The sequence below is a fragment of the Musca autumnalis genome, unplaced genomic scaffold (assembly GCF_047663935.1).
Source record: "Musca autumnalis isolate F117 unplaced genomic scaffold, ASM4766393v1 scaffold_5, whole genome shotgun sequence".
Taxonomy (NCBI): Eukaryota; Metazoa; Arthropoda; class Insecta; order Diptera; family Muscidae; genus Musca; species Musca autumnalis.
Window position 1 is genome coordinate 135,504,338 of NW_027412088.1, and position 27,701 is coordinate 135,532,038.

Genomic DNA, 27,701 nt, shown 5'->3' on the forward strand with positions numbered 1-27,701 from the left:
ATCGGTAATATTAAGCGGTGTGACGGTACGTGGACTAACTATGGACCAGAAGACTCTGGGTCTACAGTCAAGGGTTCATTTCCCCGGTTGCATGGATCTGGATGGTGATCTGCAATAAGCAAACCATAACAAACTCCGTTGCACTGAAATCTGCATTGTGATCGACGGAAAGAGGTAAAGGTGGCCTTTATACCCAAAGCGGGGAAACCATTACCTAAAGACTATAAACCAATTAGAGTTTATTTCTTTCTATTGATGACAATGGAAAGGTTACAGGATCTTGACATTAGGGCTTAATTAAATTCTACAAAGATCAGTAAATTTAACCACACATCCATCAAGGGCAAGTCAGTTAAAACCGCCTTAGATGAGGTGTTTGGGCACATTTAGAAGAATATGGAAAATTCAAACTTCTCTTTGGCGGACTTTCTCAATATAGTGTAAACCTTGAATCTATACATAGCGCTCGCAACAACATAGGAATTTCCTCCATCTTAGTAAAATGGATTAAGGAGATTTTAAAAAGCAGCATCATTAATTCACACAAAGATGAGAGTTCCATGAGGAAACCTGTTAGCAGAGGTACACCGCAGAGTGGAGTAGTACTTATAAGTGGTAAATTTTTGATAGAGGTCTTGGAGAGGAACTGCGACTAGTACTCCACGCCAGGAAGCGCAAACAAAGAAAAGTCTTATTGTAGTCTATTTCTGAAAAAAACTCTATTGGTAAAAGTTGGGGACTCAGCCCAAAGTGAATGAAAAAGTAAGCGGGGTTAAGCCCGGTGATAACATGATAACGTTTTTGTTAGTGGTCTGCTATCATTTTGCAAAATCCATTATTGGTTTTTCCAAAATTCTAAGCGTATCTGACTAATTTCTTCACGCAAGGGCGCATAGTGGTTCAGGAATTAATTTTCCTGGCCAAAACCTCAATTTTTTGTCGTCACCGATTGTTAATTTCTATATGCGATTTGATAATAAACGTATTGAAACTAAGGAAACCAAAAATTTAGGTCAAAATATTGGAATGTGTGGGCGTGGCGTGCTCCTAAAGACGACGATTTTTCCCAATTTTGGAAAATACGTCATTTTTGCCAATTTCTGGAGAATTTTGTTTTGTTTTTTAGGTGCATGTAGTGAGTTATTTTATTTTTCCTCAGGTACTAAATTTTAGTGAAATTCCAATTTTAGTAGAGTAGAACCTTTAGGAAATAATAAGGAACAAGGTTTAGTATTCACAGGAAGATGCCCGAGAGTGTCCTCTTTCAGCCCATATATGCTTTTGTGTCCGTCACGTTCCGTCCGTTTAACTCTTTTTTGAATTTATTGAAATTACATGCGTAAAAATATGTGATTTTTTCTATACCGTTTTTCATATTAATTACAATTTTTTACACAAATCGTCATTTTTAAGTATATGAGTTTTTATATGAGTTTAATATTTAAACAAATTTTAAATTTTTTGAAAAAAAAATTAAATTGTTTGTTAGTTTTTTTTTTTGTATTTACATACATCTGTGTTCAAAATAATAGGAGTGCCCATACACACCGAGTGAATGGTCAAATAAACATGGTTACACTTCTCTATTTTGGCTAAATTTGTACTTGTTTAACATTGTTTATATCACAACTTTTAATTCATTAACAGAAATGTGGCAATTTGTTTTAAATTATTTACTGTTTACACCAACATTATAAATCGCCTTAACATTTTTTGTTCAAAAAAAAAAAATAGGAGTGTGGAAGAAAAAGGACAATAAAAATATTTTTATTTGAGTTTAGGACCAAACTTGTCAATATTTTAGTTGTTAGTAGTGAATTTAATAGATTTGAATGCTGCTTGAAAACAAAAAAGGTCTCTGGATGTGCCCACAAGCAGGATATTGTCCTTGCAGCTATTTTCCCATAATTTGAGCATTTATTGGGAAATCGATGGATTTTATAAATAAAACCTTTATTGATTAGAGTTGTTTAACACTCTAGCTGTTACCTCGAACAATACATAATGATTGGTTCACCATAAATTTGTGTATTTTGATCCTTGAGCGAAGTTTTAACCAGTTTCCATTAGACCTTTATGTAAGGATCGACCAAGAAAGCGTATCTATAAGACATTAATTCCTCGACCAAATAATGTTTTGAGGCCCTTAGCATCTTAATTAAACTCAGAACAATTATTTTGTTTATATTTGAAAAATTGGATGATTGGCAGATATGAGCCATTTTTCTATACGCTTTGTTAAAAAGCTAATTTTAAGGAAATACTTCTGAAGTTGCCCTACAAATATGTTTATTTGGTTTTGCATCGTGTAAAACACAATTTTCTATGAGGACTAATCTAAATTAAGTACTTTTGAACGAAAAACGTGAATTGATGTATAAAAATATAGTAAGGTGTATGCCAACCATAGAGTAGTCAAAGCCGGATTATCATATAATGTATAAAAAAAAATTTCAACCGTTCACGCTGTAAAAAATTTTTGGAATAGAAGTGAAATTGATTGTGTACATAAAGCTAACATCCTGAAGACCTCATAATTTTATTTGGTCGAGGAATAAATGACTTATAAAAGCGCTGTTTTGGCCGATCCTTTCATAAAGGATTAATGAAAACTGGCTGAAATTTGGTTCATGGTTCAAAATACACCAATTTATGGGATACCAATCATTATTTTTTGTTTGAGGTAACAGTCAGAGTGTTAAACAACTCTAACCAATAAAGGTTTTGTTTATAAAATCCACTGAATTCCCAATAAGTGCTTAATTTATTGGAAAAGTCGCCAGAAGGACAATAGCCTGTTTTTGGAAACTACTAAAGGACTTTTGTTTTCCAAAAAAATTCAAATATATTGTAATTAGTACTATCAACTACAATATTTACAGTTTTGGTCGTAAATTCAACTAAAAATATTTTTATTGTCCTTTTTCTTCCACACTCCTATTTTGTTGAACAAAAATTTTTAAGACGATTTATAATGTTGGTGTAAACAGTAATTAATTTAATACAAATTGCCACATTTCTGTTAATGAAATAACAGTTGGAATGTCAACAATGTTAACCAAATACAAAATAAGCTAAAATGGAGTAGTTTAACCATGTTTTTTGGACCATTCTCTTTTGTTTAAGGGCACTCCTATTATTTTGAACACAACTGTATATGGCTTATTTATTGGAATTTGACCATTTTTATACCCTCCACCATAAGATGAGGGGTATATTAAGTTTGTAATTCCGTTTGTAACTACTCGAAATAATCATTGTAGACCCCACAAACTATATATTCTTGATCAGAGTGCAATTCTGTATCGATATAACCATGTCCGTCCGTCTGTGGAAATCACTCTAGCGTCCGAACGGATTGAAGTAGGAGGATGAAATTTTGGTAGAATCTATCTTTTGGTATTGAAAGCGGGCTATGAAGGTCCAGTTTTCGTATAGCCCCCATACAAAGTGACGCGTGACGCATCGTCGTTTTAAGGAATTTTTAAGATATTTGTCCCAATTTACCACCGAATTGGATGTAATTTGATATTTTGTGACTCCAGAGGCTAAAAAACATTTCTACCAAAGTTTGTTTTTATAGGTCAACGTTTTGGTATAGCCCCCATATAACGCCCCATATATAGTACACGTCACTATAAGATATTTTGATTGTATTGGTCTCATTTGACCACAGAATCGGTTGTAACTTTGTATTTTGTGTTTCCAGAGGCTAAAAAACATTTCTACCATAAAATGCTAATATAGGTATTTTGAAGGTTTTAGCCCCATTATCACACCGAAATGGCTAAAATTTGGTATTTAGTCTTCGTTGGGGGTATAAAACTTCCCCCCCAGAAATTTGTAGGTATAGGTCCACGACTTCATATAGCCCCCATAAAACGGCACCGCCCGATTTTCGGTATTTTGAAGGTTTTAGCCTCATTATTCCACGGAAGTGGCTGAAATTTAGTATTTAGTCTTTTTCTGGACAACAAAAATTTCCCTCAGAAATTTGTCGGTATACGTCTACGTTTTAATGTACCCCATAGAACAATGTATCCGATTTTCGGTATATTGAAGGTTTTAGCCTCATTATAACACCGAAATGGCTGCAACCACCTGCAATTTTTCGGTATAGGTCCATGTCTTCATACAGCCCCCATCGAAATGACTGACATTTGGTTCCCTATCGAAATAGCTGATATTTGGTATTGTTTTTGATAGGGTTATGAAACATTCCACCCGAAATGTGCCGGTATAGGTCGACGTCCTCAAATAGCCCCCATAGGACCGTACCTCCCGATTAAATGTATTTTGAAAGTTGTGGCCTCAAAATACCTCCGATATGACTGAAATTTAGTATTAAAACTGCCATGAGTATATAAAATATTGCAGAACAGAATTATCAGTATAAGCCCTTTCCTTCAAATAACCACCATAGGAGCGTACTTCTTGATTTTCGGTATTTTTAAGGTTGTGTCATTAATATCCCATCGAAACGGATGATATTTAATAGTCCGTTGGTGGTATACCTGAAATTTTCCGGTATTGTCCCATGTTTTTATATAGCCCCTCCCAATTTTCGGTATTTTGAAAGTTTTAGCCACATTATTCCACGGGAATAACTGAAACTTGGTATTTAGTATTCGCTGGAGTTACGAAACTTTCATCCAGAAATTTATCGGTACAGGTCTACGTTTTATAAAGCCTCCATAGAATGGTGCTCCCGATGTTGTCTAGCAAACACTTTATTGCAATTAACATCAGAGGAAAGGTCAGTAGTGTTTTTCCATATGTAGTCTACTTTGCGAAATATATATTTTTAAGGAATTAAAATATCGACCAAAAATAAAATTTTTATATTTTTCATACAAAAGTAATCGTCCATTTCACCCGCTAAAGAATATCAGATCATCATTTAAATTTGTAGGCATCTTTTTCGACCTATACTCTTACCCGGTGCAAAATTTCGTGACTATTGATGTATAATTGCGACTTCTAGCGAGTTTATTATTACACTACAAACAAATAACGGAATATATTAGGCTGTAACTCTGTTATCTGATCATGCACACCAACATAATTGGCATCAATTGAAAGGTCAAGCGTTCCACTTTCAAGTATATCTCACTTGTCCGGAATGTTACTTCCAGAAATTAAGATATAAGCTGTATATTAAAAGTTTTCACAATTTTCAAACAAAAGTTTTGGTCCATTTAACCCTCTAAATATTATCCGATCGCCATCTCAAATTACAAGCTTCTCCTTTGTGATATACTCTTACCTTATTTAAAATTACGCGTTGATAAGACTATTATTGAGACCTACAGAGCCGCTAGAAAATTGGATAAATATTATGTTTTTGGTCCATTTCACCCGCTAAATATTTCACGATCATCACCAATAAGAATAGGGATCTATTCTGATCTGAACCCGATCTCCATACACAATTTCGTGACGATCGGTCCATAATTGCGGCCTGGAGCGTGTTTACAATTTATAATGGACAGACGGACGGACGGACACACATCTCAAAATCGTTTTATCTCGTCGAGATATGAAGATTGGTATACCACATTGGGGGTCTCCGACGAATATTTCGCGGTATTACATGAATTTTTACCAAAACAAACTTATAATACCCTTTTCCACATTGTGGTATAGGGTATAATTAAAAACAACTCAGGCACTGATATGTTTTTGTTACTTTTTGATTTTTCTTTCTACACATTTTCATATCTTCATTCACAAATAAATTGTAGTTATTAATACCGTCAACAAATACACGAACTATTTCATTCTTTCTTTGGAATGCTGTTTTTACTACTTTTATACCTTCATTTAAATGTAAATTAAACAAAATTTACAAACGTTTTGCTCAGCGGCAGAACAATTAATGAGAGAACACTTGCTTTTGGCTGTGAACAGCTGATGTGCGTGCATCGGTAAGTTTCCTAGTTTTTGACACTCCGTGTGACAAACTGAGAAAGTTGAGCAGATTGTGGTTGGATTGACCATCAGATAATTATGAAAATATTACCATATATCGAGATTTTGTGATTTGTTATTGTTTTATGGTGAACAGAATCAAAATTGGCAAAATACATTATCGCCTTTAAAATAATATGTGCGCCACAAAAATTATTTGGTGTCAGACAAAATAAAATTTTGCCCACCACCAGTTAAAAAATATATTTTCTCTGAGTGTAACTTTCAAGTCATGGTCCAGAAACTCGCTAAGGATTAATGATTCCAGAAGGGCCTTGCACGGTATACGCAATATTGTTAAACTTTGCTGGTTTCCAGGACATGTAATATAATGGGAAACGAATTAGCAGATGAACTAGATCGGGATGGCTCTAAAACGATTGAATTACACAGTGCACCTTAACTAACTTTAAATTAAAAGTGCTTACACCTGGGAAGTTTTTGCGGATTCTGAAACTACAATGTTCATAGATGAGATTTTTCTCATATATTCAGTCATTAAGCTCGACTCCAACGAGTAATTTATTAAAATTAATATTAAAATGATCTTCTTAACATATGTAAAAAGTGTTATCATGGCATGTTAGTGTTCAGAGCCAAACTCATAACTTCTTAGGGCTGCTCTAAAAGCGCTTGTCGTGGAAGCCATACAGGATGAATAAGAAAAAAAGCTCATCAGTGTAAAAACAACTTGCATTTGAGAAATGAAAATTTCGATGACAGAGAAGCCACTCCCTAGCCGATATGTCTGATGAGCAGCTACCATTTTCACTTGTAAAAAATCTTCGGTCATTAAGCTCGACTCCAACGAGAAATTATTTAAAATTAATATCAAATAATCTTTGACCTAATAGGCAATATGTTCAAATTAAAAAAAATGCTGGAGGGATTTTTAAATAAATCGAGGTCAAAGGTCACATTTTTAGTGTTTTTAGATTTTCACGATCTTTTCTTGAAACAGCAAGTTCTATCGAAATGGGATTATGAAAATGTTATAACTCTGAAAATTCTCTACAAAACTGACTTTACCATTTTTTGAGATATAGAAGTTCAAATTGTCCCAATTTGAACAACTATATCTAAGCCGCAGAGTGATTACCAATTAATGAGTCTATTAGATGTACTACTACGTGACAATATCGATTAGTTGTCAATGAGAACCGTACCTAAAATTCTCTGAGCAATATTTTTGTGGAATATTTGGATGCTGTAAAATCTCATCTTGTGGTACTTTTACTACGGTTCAAGAAAGAAAGGACGAAAAGGACATGAAACGAATTGAGTTAGAAGAATGAAATGTTCTACAAAAAGATTCGTCATTCGATTTGACTGAAAATATGTAATCTCAAACCGAAGCTACAATAACGGCAAACAGAGATATAAAGCTATTTTCTCGAGCATCAAAGGCGAAAATTCAAAAAATTCATCCACGATATCTCAGAAAGTTGACCTATGGGGAAAATTTCCTTTTAGGATCTTAATATACTCACTAAGGGCTTTCATCTCCAGAAGGAATTTTCCACCGCACAGACCTTGAGTTCCAATTTGTGTCACAGTGTAATTATTTTCAAAGTTATGAGAATTTCAGTTATAGTTTTTTGTGGGGGTTTGGCTGTTATATGCCAAAATATCCAAAAAACGTCAATAAAAAACTTTAAGTCAAAATCGGGAGGCTCGATTTTCATCGTAGACATATGGTCCATTGGACTTTTTTGCTCAGTTCAATCCCAGGAATAAGAAACGCGAAGGGCCCATGAAGGTTTTTTAAATCGCCCCGGCCTAGTGTACAATTATCCTTGAATCACCTTTTTTTAGGGGCATTGTTAAAAATTAATTTTAAAAATGAAATCGCGAAAATTGAATCCAATTCCACTGTTCTGAATTGTTTTACAACAAAACAAAACTCTGAAAATAATTGTAAATGTAGCATTGTAATTTCCTGCTCATCATTAGAAAACTATATATTGTCACTTTGTATATCAAGTAACATTGCTTTTACATTAGCTAATAAAAAATTCGTCTCCTTAGACGGCTGAAATAAAAATGTCCCTATAAGATGTGTAATTTTTGGTACAAACCGTTTAAGAAATGATTGTTTAGTTTTAGCTTTAAAATCTTTCATGAATTGAGTCAATGGTATCAATTGAGCAGACTTTCAAAAGTTTTTACCAAAGGGCAAAGATGTACATAGTAGGGTACTTTTCCGAGCTTAATTTTTCGTTACACTCTTTGAATATTTTATGAAAACCCAATAGAGGTTCTAGCAAACTTTAAGTCTGATATACGATCCAACTCATTCTTTTGTAGGAAAATACTCTTAATCTCATTATGGACTTGGTATATGCTCTCAAGCAACGTGTTTAGCTCCGAGTGTTTAACATATCTTACAGTTAATCAGTTTTCCCAATTCGGGAAGAAGATGTTTTTCAATAACATCATCCATAACAGATAATACAGTCAGATAAACATCCGATTTGCAATTTGAGAGTATATTGTGTTAACCCTCTTGGTAGTTTTTGTGTTTGCTTCTCTCATGAACAAAACAAATTGCATACAAACATCATCTTTTTTACTCATACTGTGGCCTCTCCATAACAAAACGGCAATAAGTACCACACTACAAAAACGAAGCAAATAATTTTAGGCATTTTTTGGTCGGTTTTATATACTTGTTCGATTTTCGTGTTTTATATAGTCTCTTGCACGACTTCTAAAGGGAGACCAAAAATTTAGCACTATCGTGTCACATAGTGCAGGTCGTGTTTAGTCGTGTCGTGCAAAATCTTGTCGAACAAAAAAACACGATCACGCACGGCCAAAAATGTATTCCGGCACGACACGCACAAAAACGGCGTTTTTCGAGAAGGCACGAACACGCACTACTCACGGCACGACACGCGCCCCCCTCTAATGTATATACAAAAAAATTCCCATATAATCTGCTCTAGAAAAAGAGGTTTTAAAATGTACCAATATCATAACTTGAGGACTTTTAAAAGAACATTTTAAGACATTCAAAGAATGCTAGGTTTTTGGTTCTCGCATCGCCATCCCTAAATTGGATACATCATTTATCGATGTGATTTGATTATCTTTACTTTCCAAGTGCGTCACACAGGAATTGTTTATAAATAAAATAAGGGGTGGTATTTTAATAAAATGTAATCTATTTTCATTATTTGTCTAGCAAATTAATAAATAACAAGACAAATACTCGAATCAGTGCTACACAAGATAAACTTCAGTACTCTATCTGTGGAGTGGAGAGCATAAAACACTTTCCAAAAAATGTAACAATATTTCATATAAACATGTCTGTATGTACATACATATGTATGTATGTATGTATATCTATGTATGTGAAAACATCCCAATAAATTCATTACTGTCTTTCATGTATATAACATAACCTCTTTTAATTTTCTAAATGACAAAAATAAGATGTAGGGCATTTTGGTAGACGACGCATATTGCAAATCCGTATTTTATGTCATATCGTATTTTCGTTGTTTGATTTTTTCTTTTCTAACTTTGTTGACGTTATTAACAACAATATTTTGTCTAATATGCCAGGTGATATGTCCTCGTCGTTGTTGTTATTGGAGTGTATGAAAAAAAACAAAACGGGGAAAATGTATAACAAAGACAAATGTTTGAACTTGACAGCGAAAATATTAACTATACAGGTGGGGAAGGAATTCAACACACACGCACACATACATACACTATGGAAATGTCTCCGACATGTAGGGAGTGTGTAGGCGAGGGACATGAAGGTCAATGAGAATACCAAAAGAAAACAAGTGCAAGTATTGTGGCTGGAATAAATTCTGAATATTGCCAAATTCCAGATGCCACCCGACACGTGTCACATTCTTGAATTGATAAAACCAATCATAGTCGTTTACTTAACCAAATGAAAAAAACTAAATTGGAGGTTTGAATCAAATTTTATTTCGCTGAGAAAATGGGAGACTTTAGAAACAATTTGATGGTGCTTATATAGACTATATCTATACAGACATCAATGATAGAGTTATTTTTAATAAAAGTACCAACTTATTAAATAATTTTTGGACTAGGGGATTTCGGTCCACTGAAACCATAAATGCCAAATTTAGTTCAAGATATTTCGAGGGTGACGCGAAGAGCTTTGAAATATTTGAAGTCTAGAGGTAATGTTGTAAGGTGGTTAAAACAAAAACAACATTTTGGCGACCCAGCAACATTTTTAGGACGCTGCTCAGCGAGACTGCACCTGGAATGCTAAGATTCTTTATAGAGAAGATGCAATTTACTCTTTGGCACATATAATTGCAAAATTTAAGGCCGATACATACTGGAAATACAATGGATTGGGCTAGACGTCACAACAACATCTAAAGGTGACGCATTGTTTATTGCTGCCATGATATACATACATACTTCATGAGTTTGGTTGCGGATTTGTAATTACTCTTAACCTCGGAGTAATTACAAATCCGCATCCATTTCCAGTTTCACACCGGTGGATGGAAGATTTGCTACAATTCGGCTAAAAACAAAAACAACATCAGTCTTATTTGCGCTCCCACCAAAGATAAAGGACGAGCAGACCAAAGATATATTTTACAAGCGCTTAAAAAACATATGACCGGTGTCCTGCCCATTATAATTATTCTAGGCAATTTTAATGCCACAGTTGGAAAGGTGAATATCTTTGGTCCAACTGTCGGAAAATGCAGTATCCTCATGAAACATCTGACAACGGAACAAGTAAAGAGATATACCCTCAGCCTGTGTGGATTGAAACTCTAATATCGGCTACCCCTTTTCCCCTAAAATTATTTATAGTTGGTTTAAAGAATTGTGTGTTCTTTTTGGATATATGAACTTGCCGAAAAAAAGGATTTTGATTAGAGCTCAAAAGTCCTGCGGAGGAGATACCTGAGGAAATGGACAAACATAGACGATAGTGGTCCCATTGCGACACTTGTGAGCTGTTTCTCTAAAACGATTCGAATTCAAATTCGTTCGAATTACAACCTAACACCTATTGTTGTAAAATTTTTTTTTCATTAAAAACAAAAATAAATCAAATATTTTTCAAAAGACTGAATTCGAATTTTAATTCGAATCATCTTAGTGAAACATACCATTAATCTAAGTTTGGACAAAATATTACGACGGCCAAATTTTGGACCAAATCGGTTGATCCATTCAAGAGGTATGGTGAGCATTATTCAGACAGACAAATTGTTTGAAACAGATTTCGACCAAACATACTAGGGAACACCATTATTTCGATGAGGCACATTTTGATCGTATTGCCTAAAAGCTGAGGGTATGAGGCTATAGCTTCGCAGTGGCAAAAACATGGTATTTAGCAGCAGCAAATTTAAGCCAACATATATCATATCCATTGAAAGTGGTTTTAGAGTGACCTTTTTCGATATTTAAATGGAATAAAAGTTAAAGGCAAAATATCATTCATTCGTGCGACAGGAAATAATTTTTTGATTTTTTTCATTTCATAGTATTTTTTCACAAATATGAAATTTGAAAGTGGTTTGTGCGACATATTTTTTACACATTAAATGGAATGAATGTTATTTTCTTCATTAATAGGCAAAACTTCATTCATTCTCACTACTGGAAATCCTTTTTTGCTGCGGTTTGATACCCATGCCAGACAACATCAAATTCTCAACGGTGGCAAGCTAATATGAATTGGAATACACTTAGTGATATGAGAGAAGTCTTCCTTGTCCCTCTTCCGTGGAGCACTGCCATGTTGCAGCAAAGGTACTTACCCGATTAAACATTGCGAATGAAGTACGAACAGACACAACACGAAAGTTGGAATTCGAAAAGCTGCATTCACTACGGATAACCGCTCAACTGACCGAATTGCTTAATGTAAACTTAAAAAAAAATAAATAATAACACTGTGTGTAATTTTTTGAGTCATGGTTTATTAACCACATTCTGACACCACAGCGTAATAGAATACCAAAAATAAGAAGACACGTGTCCCGGCGTTTTTCCCTATCACTTGAACTTTCGCGGTTATGGGCCCATAGAGACCCCAGGCTTCGATGACAAAAGGGAACATTTTGTTAGGCACATCATATCTTCTAAACCGCTTGGAATTTGGGATTACTCGTGGAGGCAAAGTTGTAGCTCTCGTCCTAAAGAATGATAACTGTGAACACATAAAATCTATTCGACCTTATCTTCAAGGCCAAAATCGTCAAGGTCCAATTTGCATTATGGTTTTTTCTCGGAGTTTAGTCTGTAGATACCAAACCGATCAAAATTGAAGCAAACAACCAACTAGTAAAATGTTCGTTAGATCTCATTAAACAACTTTCTAAAACAAACTCCGTAGAAACGGTTCTTAGTGGCCAAAATAGCTAAACAAATGCTAATTTTATCCTCTTTTCTTGGTTTCTGCTCAATAGATACTAAACCGTTCAAAATTCAAGAGAGCAATCAACCACATTGATGTAGAAAAGATATTTGCAAACAGCTTTCTGGAATATACGAAATGTCTATGAACGGTTCTTAAATGCGAAAATAGCCAAAAACTTTTGAAAATATTAGATTTCTATACATTTTTTCTCCTATTCTGGTCCACAGATACCGAACCGCCCAAAAATTAAGGATACAAAAATGTACCCAAGATTTTAATAAACAACTTTCTAGAACTTAAGTGGATAACTTTAATTCTCTTTCGAGTTGAGCTGTTATGGCCTAAAGTGCAGTACACATTGTCAGTTTTGAATGTCGATTTTTCGCAATAATCGATAACTGTCCAAACGTCCAGCAACCACAAAATATTTTGTGGTGGCATGATGAATGGCAAAAATGAACGCCCACACTAGCAAGCAACCGCAAAGCTCTCATTCAAAACTGATAATGTGTATCCATCTTAAGAGGTACGTTTTTCATAAATTCGTTACAGAGAGATTATTTTGTTTGAGAATTTTCACTTAATCATTAAAATACTTCGTTATAGAGAAGTATTCGCTATAGGGAAGTTCGTTATAGAGAAGTTCTACTGTAACTTATTTTAGTCAAATGTATTCATTCCAAATTGATGGAAAGATCCGATCTTTCACTACTTCACTTGAACTAATGCAAAAGAACTAGTGAAATTATTTCTTCCACTTCCATTGAATTAATAATAACCTACTCCGTTAAAACGCTTCGAAGAAACACTTAGCATTGCATACGTACTGTAGTGGATCACAAATATTTCTTTATTTTTTCTTCAAAACCAAAAACTTGACACTCATTCTGAACAAGTAGTCGAAGGGTGGGGGTTGAGAATAACATACGCAGCACTAATTAGTATAATCGATGTTATCATCAATGAATGAAAATGGATATTACGTGTATTTGGAAATGAAACGCTGGTCTCTGAAAAAAAACTTAATCAAAACAAAAAGATGAGATTTGCTGTGTAGGTACTTTTAAAGAAATATCTCCAAATGGCAATTTACAAACTTCCACATGTAATATATGTATTTCCCTCAATTGATAGACAACGATGTTTAGGCCTTGTACCGACTTGTCAGAATGTTAAGATTTTCGTTTTTTATTTGTTGTGTCCAAAGAGGACATTGAAGTGTCAAAAGTCTTTTCAAACAAAATAAAGAGACACGTTTTGGACATTTATGAAGAGAAAAAAGCTTGTAAATGACAACAAAAAATAAATGGATGTTGTTGTTGTTGTTAAATGTGAAATAATAAGAAAAGGAAACAATGTTGGTGAGACTTTTTGTCTTAAAATTAAAGAAAAAGAACGTTTGAAATAAATATGATGTGTTAAAGTGTATATGTATATATGATTTTGTAACATTTGTTAAACATTACAAAGTGGATTTTTTTGTTTTCTTTTCTTTGTAGAAAATACCAACATTTAATTGAACTCTTATTACCAAGTTTAAGTACGACGCCTGCGCATTACAGGGGTGTTTACTGACAAACGTTACCCTCTCAGTTAGTTGGTGCACTCACAAACCTCCCCCCTTTTCTTCCTCAGTTGAAAAGCTGTTGTTGGCAAATTTTGTTTTACCCTCTGAGGTGGCATAAGTCTGACGAATATTCGTAGGTCTCAAAACGAATTCTACCCTTACTGGGTATACAACACGGCCGTGACGACGAATTACTAACGAAGAAAAAATCTCTAACAAAAAAATAGTAGTGAATCATAAAATGTCAGTTTTTTTCTAGTCATACTGATTTTTTCTTCAATCGATTGGAAATTTTTAAGAAAAAGTTTTGAAAAAAATCTGTTCCCTTTTGAATACATAAAGAAATTCCTCGAAATTCGTGTGAAAATTCCTGTAAAATTAAAAGTGAAAAATAGCAGAAGCCCATAAAGAAAATATCCTATTTTTTCTGTATAATACTTACAAAGGAAAAGAAGAAAATTGTGAATGTGTGTGTCTGTGTGAAGGTGTCTTAACTTTTGGAAAAATTGTCTTAGAGCACAGAATAAAAAGTAATACACAAAGCAGTAAATTTTTTGTTAAAAGTGAAATTTTTTGCTCCGCCTTATTAACTTAAAAAATTATAAAAAAAAACAAAAATATTTATATTTATATACAACAAGAATTTGAACGAATGTGCGCATTTGGATATTTTTTAATATTTTCTTTGATTTTGACAACAATTTTAATTTTATTACTGATTTGTGCCACAACACAACAGAAATCGTTGCTGCAATTGATTGATTTCCAAGTCCAAAATTTTTTCAACACAACTACTACAAATTTAACAACTATTATTACAACAACAAAAGCGACAGTCTCGCAACATTTAATAAACGACAGACAGCCAATATTTTTACAATCTCCTTCTTCCCCATAAATTGGTAAAAACGAAAAAATATTAAACGAAAAAGTAAAATCAAAATCAATGTCAAAAAATCGAACAATCCATTAGAAAAATCATTAATATATTTTATAGTTTTCTTAAATTTCCTTTTTTCATTTTCTCTCTAATATATATTATAAATTTCCCTTCATTTATTTGGTATCCGTAAAAATTGAAGAAAAAACTGTAGGAGTATAGGTTTCTACCTAAAGTTTGGAGATTTTCTTAATTTGTAATTTTCTACACTCTGCGATAGTTTTCATTACAATGGAAAGAGAATAGTCTCTTTTTGATTAGTTACTTGTATTCTCTTAATTTGTGAGGCTACTCTTTAAAACAAAGAGCAACATTTTATTTACAATATTTACTCTCTTGGGTAGAAAAATCCTGGCTCTCTATCACTATCTCTCTTCTAGTATCATAGAGATAACATGAAAATTTATTAATAAAGGTCAAGATAATATGTATGGTGGACGACATAAAAAAAAAAAAAAAAAAAAAACAAAGACCAGAAAATGGGGAGGATTTTGTTGGCTTTGGTGTTTTATTGTGTAGCATCTATCCTACCAACCATCATCCATCCATCCATGACAATCACAACAAAAACAATAACACATTGTGGTGTATGCCGACAGAAAAACTAAAGGAATAACAACAAACACATCTCATTGTCCTTTGTCCTTCCATGACTAATAAAATCAAATCATATGTTCTTTGTGTGTGTTGTATATCCTCATCTCTTCTCATCTTCTAGAAGTAGATGGTTGCAGTCACTAGTCACTTGAATAACATTAACAAGGCACTTCTTCTTACTGCTTCCACTTACTCTTGTTGATATTTAATCTGCCATAATAAGTTTTGTTGCAACAAATGCTTAAACAATAATAATATAAAGTTCATTTTCTATGCGACACCCACACATTCGCATGACAAAGCAGCAAATACATTGTACATGTGCCCAACAACCACCACCCACCCATCCACCATCAATAACAGCAGCATCCTCGTTAGAACTTTCGCTGCATTTGTTTTCTCCATAATTCTTCGTTCTTTGTGTGTAGGATGTATAGTGAGTCCTTTTGTTTTGCAGTAATGCGATAAAAAGTAATGTCCTTAATTCTTTTCATCACAGCATGCAATTTTCACAATGAATCAAACGATGTCAAGTTTTATCATTGATTGGTTGCTGACAAGGGCCTTTGTATAGAATGTGTATTTTAAATAAAATAAATATGAATGAAAAATTAGATATTTTGAATTAAAAAAATAATGGTTTTTAGCAAGAAGGCTTTGTGTAGAATCCTTTTTAAATAAAATAAATATGAATGAAAAATTTGATATTTTTATACCGTATACCACAATGTGGAAAAGGGTATAATAAGTTTGTTTTCCCAAAAATTCATGTAACGCCGCGAAATATTCGTCGTAGACCCCTCATGTGGTATACCAAACTTCATATCTCGACGAGATAAAGCGATTTAGCGATGTGTGTCCGTCCGTCCGTCCGTCCGTCCGTCCGTCTGTCCGTCCATTAAAAATTGTAATCAAGCTAGAGGCCGCAATTATGGACCGATTGTCACGAAATTTAGTATGGAGGTCGGGTTTGGACCAGAATAGAACTGATTAGTTTTTGGCGATGATCGTGAAATGTTAAAGGGATGAAATGGACCAAAAACAAAATTTTTGCTCGATTTTGTAGCCGCTCTGTAGGTCGCAATAATAGTCCGATCGGCGCGAAATTTTAAACGTAGTTTTGGTTTGAGATGAAGAAGTAGCGTGCAAGTCAACGGTATGATCGGATAATATTTAGCGGGTTAAATTGATCAAAACTTTTGTGTATACATTTAAATAAAAGTTATCATTTATCAAAAGCTAGCCCGGAAAGCTAGTGCACAGGGATAGTGGTATAGGGTATCACATGGTCGGCCCCGTCCGACTATAGTCTGTTCTTACTTGTTGAATAATAAAAATAATGTTATGTTTATCTAAAGCAATTGGAATTGAAATTAGTTCAAATTACTAAAAAAACTCGTGTTATTGCAGAAAATTTTTGGTTTATTGGAAACAAATGCTCTGTTCCGGAACCTGCAAGAATCTACTATTTTTGAAATTTCTGTCAATATACATATAAAGGAAAAATTTGTAAAAATTTCAAAATAGTAGACTAGAAGATTCTGGAACAAAGCAAAAAATGAATTAAATATTTATCATGGCACAATTACCAAGGTAGTGGTATCACACCAGCTGTTCGAATATGAAGTGTCAAATCCCTTTATAAAAAAAATTATTTTTGTTGTAATTTCCCCAAAAACATAAAGAACATTTTGAAATAACATATTACAAATATGTCGATGCCACTACCTGGTCGATATGCCTTGATATTTATCAAAACAGAAGTTTGGTAGTAGCTCGAACGAATTTGTATTAGAATCGTCTTTGTGAAACACGCCATAAAAAATTCAATGAAGAGGGGTCCTTTGTTCTACAGTAATGCTATAATCTTTATTAGAAGAATTTGTTTTTATTTGTAGGGACAAATCATGTAAAGGATAGTATTTGTATATAAATATGTAATCACTATAGTTCTTTTTTGCTAATCTGAATTTATAAACATTTAAATTAATTTATGCATTCATTAATTTCACAACAATTTACTTTTATTTATTTTTATTTGTTTATTATTTAAATCTAAATGTGCATGTTACAAAGTTCATAATCAATATCATCATAATAGTGAATATAATATAAAGCAAATTAAAAAAACGATTTAATAAAATATTTTTTTAATTACAAGAAGTTTACAGTGAAAACTATATAAAACATTTAGCGAAAATTATTACTTGAAGTGTTTTTAAGAGTCAAAAGTGTAGAAATAAACTAACAACAAAGTTATGGTGCAGCTATAAATTTGAAAACAAACAAAATACCGGAATTAAATTTGTAACAAAAGGTAATTACCAGTTCAATATAAAAAAATAAACTACATAAAGTGTGTTTTCAAATAAAAAGACTGTTGAGGCGTTTGAGGTTTCAAAATATCCATGAGTATGAATGAATATACACATATACTTATGTATCACCATTGGGTCTATATATATTTTCAAAATGTACTAAAAATAATAAGGCAAGAAAATTTATTCCAACGTGAAATAACACGAATATTAATATTATGTAGGAGATGTCAAAAAAACTCTACCAAAACAGATGAATGGTGTATGTAATGCCAAATGAAGATGATAAACATATGTATGTATTAAGTGTGTCTATGTTTACCTAAATACACTAAAATCTATGAATTTTAGCAGAACCTACCCATGTAGGGTTCTATACCGAAATGTGGACTAATGACTACAAGAACATTTTCTTTAGCTACAAGAAATCAAAATCATAAAATACAGCTAAGGTGCTGCTTATTTGAAACAATCGAACATTTTCTATTGGCTTATTTTGAGTTATGAGTAGCATAGAATATTCTATGAAATACTAATTTTAAACACATTTTTCTTTGACCAATTGACCGATCATCATATATTATTTAAGGGCTTTTTAATAAAACTAACTTTTGTCTTTTAATGAGGGAATAGTTTTTAAAAGTGTACGGCTAAAAACGGTACTCTCTTGATAGCCATTTAGGCTAACGAGAGTATGCGTATATACTTTGATACGATCAAAAATGTGCCCCATCAAAATAATGGCTTTAGACCACAAGCATGTTTTGATGAAATCCGTTTCTCACAATGTTTAGTCGTGGCAAAGTATCGATAGTACGACTATCCCTTAGATTGCTGTCGAAAAACAAAATGTCGTAAAGTATTGTAAGTTCGAACTCCGTCGAGTTCATTTTTTACTAAAATTATGCGAACGACAACTCTCAAAGGTAGTAACCGATTTGGTCCATACTTTGCACATCAACCAGATAATATTTCAGTAGTGGGATTATGTAACTCATTTTTGCTGTTACCGAAAAAAATCGGTAAAATTAAATCGCAAAATTATGACTAAAAACATAAAGAAAAGTTGACATCACTGTTTGTGTCGGTAGAGGCTAGCGACTACTTTTTATTCATCGTTAACTTACCGAAAAATTTCGTTAATTATCGAAATTATAAGCATTTTAGTTTTACCGACAATTATCGATAACAGCAAAAATGAGTTACAGAATAAAATATATCGCTACAATCCAACCAAACAAATTTTAAAAATTTTCCCTCGCGGCTCCTATTACGATGGTATGTTTTTTTCGGGAGCAAGTCCAAGAGCTCCAAAAAAAACCCTGCCCAAAGGTAGTGTTATTGGCGAATTTTAATTGAATAATTCTTTTGATTTTTCATATTCAACCAGCCGGCTTCATACCAAAACATTATTATTTATTCCTTTTTACTCCATTGAGGAGCATAGGGCCAAAACATTACACATCGTAAATTTTTTTTAAACCGTCCCTATTTAAAGCAATGCTTCCTGGCATATTGGTCCAAATCTCTAAAAAATCCTGCGGTGAACAGCTAAAATAGCTGCTGTCACGATAAGTGACTGACATCGGTCCATCCCTTGCAAATCTTAATATAGCTCTGTATAAATATCTCGATTCGAGTTAAAATAGCGGGTAGTTGTTGTGATCGTCACTATAATGTTACAATTTATTCTAGCTTAAGGAAGTCACTACTTCCTGAAATATGTCGCAATATTTAGTGCCACTCCTTCAAATATTGCCCCACATAAGTTTTTATACCACATTGTTGTGAATCGGTTCAGATTTCGATATAGCTCCCATATATATATATATATATATATATATATATATATATATATATATATATATCCGATTTCATGTACCATCTGATGCACCGAACACGCAATGTCTTTTCAACTTTGATTGGATTTGGAATGTGTGAAAGTATTTGGTCTAGAAATAAGTTTGCCCAATTATATTGAAATCGGCAATGTAAAGCTTTGGAGCGGAGTATTATATGCTGTGCTCCGCCCACCCTTGATCCTTTATCCTGAATATGGTATTCTTGCAATATAGGATACATTATGTGTTTCTTGGTGTAGACTGTGTTGAATAATTACGTCCACAAACGCAAAAATACACTGAGAACTTTATATATTCTTTTGTCACTTACGAAAATGCTACCAGTATTTACTTTAAAAAGTCGGGATCTGTTTGTCGGGATTTTTTGAAAATATTTGAATGTCTGAAAAATGTCACCTTCATACTGATAAGTCTAAATACCGCTGAAAATTGTGTGCAATAAATTGATTCTATGATACTCTGTGCAAAGGACGTTTTGTAAAAAGTATATGCACGTTCTGATTTAGTTCCATGTAACAGAATTTTCCGATTCGAAAAGATTGACTGCCTTCTTCAACTGGTGGGTGCTCCTAAAGACGACAACTTTTCCACATTTTGGAAAATGTGTAATTTTTGAAAATTTCTGTTGAAAGAAATATACGTTTCTTGGAAAATAAATGTAATAAATGACCGTAGCGTTTACACCAAGTAAGCTATTTTATTATTTCTCAGGTTCTAAATATTAGTGAAATTTCAACTTTAGTGGAGTAGAACTTTTAGGGAACGACATTTCGTTTCGCAAAAATACGCCTGAGAGTGTCCACTTTCAGCTCAATATTACAAAATTGAAATTACATGGGTAAAAATTTGTATTTTTTCTAACCGTTTTCCCATATGAATTGTAGATTTTTTACACAATTAAACATTTTTATACCCTACACCACTATGTGGGGAGGTTGGTTGGTTTCGGCCAAAATGTTTGTAATGCATCGAAATAATGGTCGTAGACCCACACATATTTACACCAAAATGAATGCCTCAACGAGCTGAGTCGATCTGGCTATGTGTGTCCGTCCGCCTGTCCATCTAAACCTTGTAATCACGCTACAGGTCGCATTTTTGATCGGATTATCGCCAAATTTTGGTTGTTGATGGTCGGATAATATTTAGAGGTCGGAATGGACAAACCATTTATTTGGAAAAAGGCCAACGTTTTTTTCCAAAGTATAAGTCTCAGCTTCTATGAGGTGTAGGGCGGGGCGATTTGTATGGAAGGAAAAAAAAAACGTTAAAGGGGCGCGTCGCGATTCTGATTCTTGGGATTGTACTTAGCAAAGAAGTCCACTGGACCATATATCTACGGTGAAAATCGAGCATCCCGATTTTGACTTGAAGTTTTTTATCCACTTTTTTTGCATATTTTGACATATAACAGCCAAACCATTGAGATTTTCGATCCAACACTATGACAAAGCCAAGAACTCTCTAGTACATCGCAAAAGTATTGAAACGCTCCTGCACGCCGTTTTGGTCTTGAGAAGGTGCACATTTTTCGGAAACTATCGATAAATGACATTGTGCTACAAAAGTTGACCAGAAAAATATTCAAGCGTTCTGATCATGTTGGGGTCCATGCACAACGAAAATACTTTGGTTCGTTTGGGTCACATTGCTTTTTTGTTTTATAACGCTAAAAGTAGTGAAAAGTAAGTTATTTTTCCACAACGGATTTCTATTATTCCTTTTTCTTTTAAATGGGCGAATAATATCTTTCGAATAAGCTATTATTAATCGGTTAATAAATGGCTAAGTATTAGTGGTTGATTCATACCAATACAATTTCTTACCCGGCCTAATGAGCGGTATACCAAAAGCAAAATCTGACCATGAAAGTAAAAATATCATCTTTCTAACGATGTAAAATAGGTTGTCGTAGGTGGTCAAACAACGAAGATATCACAATAGTCGCAAATAAAACCCAACATTTTTGCGATTTCAATTACAATGAGGAATATCGCAGCTTTGGTTGTGGACTTTCCAAAAGCAAAGCCTGACTATGAAAGTAGAAAATCGCATCTTTACAATGATGCGAAGTAGGTTAGCGTAGGTGACCAAAAACGGAAATATCGCAATAGCTGGTTATACATCCCATTTTTCCATTTTTTTTATCACGCTACAGGTGGCAATTTTGATCGGATCGTCACGAAATTTTGAGGGATAATGAGGGTCCCAGAGAGGAAGAAGCCTATTGATTTTGGTGATGGTCGTATAATATTCTGGAGAACATACAACGTTTTATTCATATTGGAATATATCCGCTTCTAGTAGGCGTATTCCAAAAGGAATGCCCGTCAATGGAAAAAGATTAGATCTTTCTTTACAGACAACGGAGATATCGCAAAAGTCGGTAATGCATCCCATTTTTACATTTTTTTTGTAATAACGCTACAGGCCGCAATTTTGATAGGATCGTCACGAAATTTTGGTGGTTAGCCCTATTAACCGAAACCCATAGAGGAAGAAGTATATTGAGTTTGGTGATGGTCGGATAATATTCAAGAGTCGGAATGGGCAAAAAACTTATGTGGACAAAAATTCAAAGTTTTATTCTTATGCGAATATCTCCGCTCTTAGTAGTCGTATTCCAAACGGAAAGCCCGTAAATGGATGAGAAAGAGATCACCTTAATTATGATGCAAAATGGGTTGGCGCACATCCCATTTTTTATTTGAATTGTACTGGCGAGTATTTTAGCTTTAATTGGATGCGTTTCAACCAGGGTTTCGGAGTCGGAGTCGAGCAATTTTGGTGGAGTCGGAGTCTGAGTCGAAAAACCAACTAGACTCCGACTCCGGGCAAATTTTTTCCTACATTTATAAATGCACGGTTTATTTTATTCTTATATGGAAAATATATGAACAAACATTTTTGTTGGCCCGTTTATTCATATTATAAAAAAAACTATGGTATCATGTAGACAAAAATTATATTATACTCAGTTTGAGGATGGGGCAGAGAATTTTTACTATCATTTGAGCTCCACCATAATTAGTTTTTATGTAAATTTTGCATTGTCAGTATGCCGGTTGAATTCAATGAAGATATTTAAGGTATATCTTTTAAATTCGGTAGAGTTCTTCTCAAACCGATTTTTTTTAATATCATATATTGTTTCTTATATAGATCAAAGTTTTTATAGCCCCTTCAAGCTGACAATGTTTAAAGATTTTCTCACGGGGAAGGGTGCCATTCGAACTTAACTTCAGTTTTAATTTCAATGGGATAAGTTCAGGAATTATGTTCCAGTTTTGTAATTGAGTACTATATTAGAACCAATGTTCTCTCAAAGAACATCTTATGGAAAAACAACATATAGGGACAAATTGGAAAATAGTACATATTTTATTAATTTTGAGTAACATTGAAAATTACCCTCGGAGTCGACTTCGGAGTCTGAAGTCCGAAGGAAGCCGACTTCAGAGTCGGAGTCGAACTAAAGATGTCTCGACTCCGAAACCCTGGTTTCAACAATGAAGACATTCTGAACATTAAAATGTTCCCAATTACGTTACCAAAATTGGTGAAATGCTTGTGATGTTGAAATAGACGGTAGGATTTCCAATTTATGGAATTTTATTTCCATGTCAGATATTTCTGCTTCTGTTGGGCATATTCCAAGGAGAGAGTTTGTTGATAATGAAACTAAAACATCCAAGCTTTAAATTAATACAAAATGTGGCAATTTTAGTAAAATATTATATATCTCAATTTTAATATTTTAATTTTTTTTACTTTAATAACAAATACATCTGTTTCTATTTGGTGTATTAAAGACATGTAAAATGCTAAGCAAGAAGACCAGCAAAGCTTTCAATCAGCACCAAGTAGATGTCGGCAGTAGTCAAATATAAAATTAAATATTAATTATTTTGGTTTAATTTGCCTTAAGTCATTTCGTATAAAAGCCAGATAGGTGAAAACTTTGTTGTTTCTCTAAAAGAAATGTTTACTAGTGAAAAGCTTATGCACAGGGGTAGTGGTGTAGGGGCCTTTGCTCACTTGTTTTAGTTGTGCAAGTGTGTTCTTTTTGTTGTATATTGATTGAGGACGTACAAATTTGCATTTTATCTTCAGAGCCGCACAAGCCTTCACTTGCATTTAGGCCATTTAGTGCGAATTAAATCCCCTCTTTCTTTCTCAGTTATAGCTTTATTACGTTATTTTTTACAGGTTTAAGGTAGCCATAAACAATTTGGTAGGCACATGTCAATACTTCATGCATTACCGAGTAATGAGAGCTCATTACTCTCCGCATTGTCAGGTAGTACATATATATTGGTTTACACATAACTACTTAATTTACTCATTACGGTAGCATTTTTTGTGTCCGACTGCAAATCCCAGGGTTGCGTGTTCAAAGTTCAACGTCGGCATGGGAGTTTTTTAATTAATTCTCTTTCGAGTTGAGCTTATTAGACCTATTATGTATATACATTGAAAAATTAGGAGTCTACCGAAGTCCCACGCATTCAACCATTACGCTACGTTTCACGGTTTTTTTGTTAACAAAATTACGAGGAAAGAAAAATGTGGGGTGTTGAATTTGTTCTAAAAATATAATGCTTGGATTTTAGAATTTTTTCGACTGTCGGTATGTGGTTAAATATGTACTTAGAAATATGTTTAAGGAAGTACTTCCTTCCTAAGTCATTCATTCCCATGTAAAAATAATGACTTTTACGGTCAATTTGTTACTACTGCCAAAATTTACTGAATAAAGTCATTATTTGGTAGATATTTATTTCCATATAAAAATGATTTTATAAGTTCCGTTTATCATTGAAATACGTATTATTGAAATTTATATTGCTCTTCTCGCTGTGTTTGAATTGAATAAATCACAGAATTTATTATTAATGATTTTTCCCACCAATATAGTCCCTTTTATTAAAGAGGGCAAACTTAATACACCTGTCTAAAATGTGGATCATCAAATGTAATATTTCTTTATTTTTTATTGTTTTGTTTTCAAATTCCAAACAAATGGCACAGAACCAACCATTTCACGAAAAACAAAATATTTCAACCATGAATTATGTCTACGTTGTTGTTGTGCCACAACCATGTATGAGACAATAAAGGAATTCCTTTTCTTCTTCTTGTTTTCTACTTTTACGTTTATCCCCCCATCCTTTGTGTCCTTTTTCACATTGTATGAGTCATGCGAACGTTATCTGGAGGTGTGTTATGTAGACATTGTCATCCAGCCAGCTGGTGGACGGACAAATTTTCCATTTCATGTGGATGTTATGTGCGCACTGGAAGGTTTTGTGGAGCTTCCATTGTTTTGTTGTTATTGCTGTGTGGAACATATGTTTCGAAAGCAAATCCAAGTGGTGCAAGTGATTTATTTTGTTTTTGTTTTCTCGCATTGAAGTATTAAGAAGTGAACTTTATTGGATTTTATACTATTGTGCTGGTGGTAAGAAATCTTTTTATCTTTTGCAAAACAAGTCGTATTGTTCTATTGTCAAAGACTGTTCAAAGAGATATTGTTATATATAAAGAAAAAATAAAAGAATATTGTAAAGGAAATTTTGTAAAGAACTTTTTTATCCAAGAAATGCCAATGAAGATTGAGTGATACTATGTACTCAATAAAAAAATACAATAGAACAAAATGGAATTGGAAAATATTTCAAAGAGTTTTGTCGGTCGGCCACAATGAGTGCACGCCGATTCATATTGGCCACCTTTTTATCGCCAAGTCCGAACTACTAGAGAAGTTTTTAATGGCTGAAATATTCAGGAAATGTAGGATAAAATTGCGCTGAGCAGATTTGCCACCACCAACAAATTTTGATGTTTTGGTCAGGGATTGAACCGCAGACAATAAGAATCTTGCCGCAAGTAAACTTGGCAAATGTATATTTGGACGTAGGAGATGATTTTTCGATATCGTCGTGCAAAATAGTGAATTTTCTCTGCGTGTAAATTTTCAACCGGTCCCACAGTTTCTAATTTTCTGAAAAACCTGGCCAAAAAAAAGACCAAAACTAATAGCCAAACTAAATAGTGTCAAAAAAATGAAAATAAGGGTGACCGTATTTGAAAATATTTAAGTTGTTTATAAAACCATATAAGCAACGGGTTTTTAAATATTAATTTTTATAATTCTAATGAAAGGTATGTGAAAAGTAAAATTCGACAATCGATAGCAAATTATTTCATTGGCCGTTGGCTTTTCTGGATGTTCACACAGTATGTTAAATTAAGTGTGAGCCTAGACTTTGTATTGCGGATAGTAGATGTCACGGGAAAGAAATTGGATGGCTGCTAGAGTTGGGTAATCTAGTTTCCAGTTCACTGTACTAGTTCCAAAACGTATGAGTAACGTCATAAAATCTACACGGTACTCTTGAAGCAACTTTAAATGGAAGGTGCTTACACCAGGGAAGTTTTTGCGGATTCTGAAACTACAATGTTCACAGATGAGAAAAATTAAAAAATAAAAAAATCGCCGGAGCGCTTTTTAGATAAAATCGCGATTCAAGATGAAATTGGGAACCGCAAGTTCTATCGCAAGACTAAGGAAAATGTTGTAGCTATGAAAATTCTCTACAAGATTGAACTTTATGATATTTTCGTAGGGTTTACCGTTTTTGAGAAATAGAAGTTCAAATTGGGATAATGCACTGACTGTATCGTCTGCTTAAACAGTGTCATGACTACAATTTCCCAACTTAATCTTATATATCTCAAAAATGGTACAACACAGAATTTTCTTTAGTCACAATCCGATAGAAATTGCGGTTTTCAAGGAAACTCCTGAAGACCTGAGAAAAAAATCTGAATGATTGATCTGAACTTCTATATCTGAAAAACGGTAAAACCTACGAAAACATTATGCAGGTCAATCTCGTACAGACTTGTCACTGCTACAACATTTTCGTTAGTCCCATTTTGATAGGACTTGCAGTTTCCAAGCAAAATCGTGAAAACCTAAAAAAATCTAAAAATGTGAACTTTGACCGCGATTTATTTAAAAATCCCTCCATCGATTTTTTCTTGTTTTTGGATTTTTAACACCTATGAACATTGTAGTTTCAGAATCCGCAAAAACTTCACAGGTGTAAACGGTTTTCACTTAAAGTTAGTTAAGGCGCACCATGTATAACATTGTTTTATAAGGTAGCGATACACTCGATGCATTGTCCCAATTTGAACTTCTATATCTCAATAACGATAAAACCTACGAAATTATCATAAAGATCATTCTTGTAGAGAATTTTCATAGCTACAACATTTTCTTTAGTCCTATTTCTATAGGACTTGCAGTGTCCCAGTAAAGTTGTGAAACCCTAAAAATCCCTAAAAATGTCAACATGAATAGCGATTTATTTAAAAAGCGTTTTTGTTTTTTGACCTTTCTCATCTATGAACATTGTAGTTTCAGAATCCGCAAAAACATCCCAGGTGTAAGCACCTTCCATTTAAAGTTGCTTCAAGAGCACCGTGTCTAACGTGTTATATTGCACAGCTTGTTCATACATATGATGTGCACCATTGCAATTGCGTAGTGAACTAGACAGTTCCATAAATGTAGTTTATTTGTCACAACTCTAATGGATGCGAATCAAAACAACAATCACCAATAATTCAGCGGAGCTGGGATTAGTAAATGCCCAAGTTTAAGGAGTAGTCAATGTTCCCCTATAACATACAATTCTATATTCACGAATGATAACGTTTAAAGTTATGGATTTAGGCGTTGGATTAGAAATCGACCCTTACGAAAAAAATTAAAACAAGTAAAATGGCATCGGTCAGCTTTGCCGACAGAGATATACTCTCAGCATGTGGCTGTTCAAAGGAATAATAACAGGAGTGGAAGATATAAAAACTATGGACATATCTTCAATTTTAAATATAAATAGCATTATCGTAAGTGACAATGAAGTATAGACTTGCCCCCGAAAAAATATGTACCGCAGTAAAAGGTGCCGTAATAATTTCATAACGTCCTGAGGAGTGTCCCTAAACTGTACTTTATCGAAATTTTTAAAAAGTTGTG

The 27,701-nt window shown here is 33.6% G+C and overlaps 1 protein-coding gene across 22 annotated transcripts in view; it reads left to right on the forward strand.

Moving 5' to 3' along the window:
* The window catches only part of unc-104 (kinesin family member unc-104), a 112,951-nt gene that overhangs the window by 50,621 nt on the left and 34,629 nt on the right, over positions 1–27,701 (forward strand). For 12 of the 22 annotated variants that reach the window (XM_073988209.1, XM_073988211.1, XM_073988212.1 and 9 more), the window contains exons 1-2: positions 14,071–14,461; positions 17,630–17,785. The exons of 8 other annotated variants lie outside the window; for them this stretch is intronic. The gene's annotated coding sequence lies outside the window, so the exon portion shown is untranslated. Of the gene's footprint in view, positions 1–14,070; positions 14,462–14,670; positions 14,834–17,629; positions 17,786–27,701 lie in introns of those variants that run through there. 2 more of the 22 variants (XM_073988228.1, XM_073988219.1) reach the window with 2 other exon arrangements.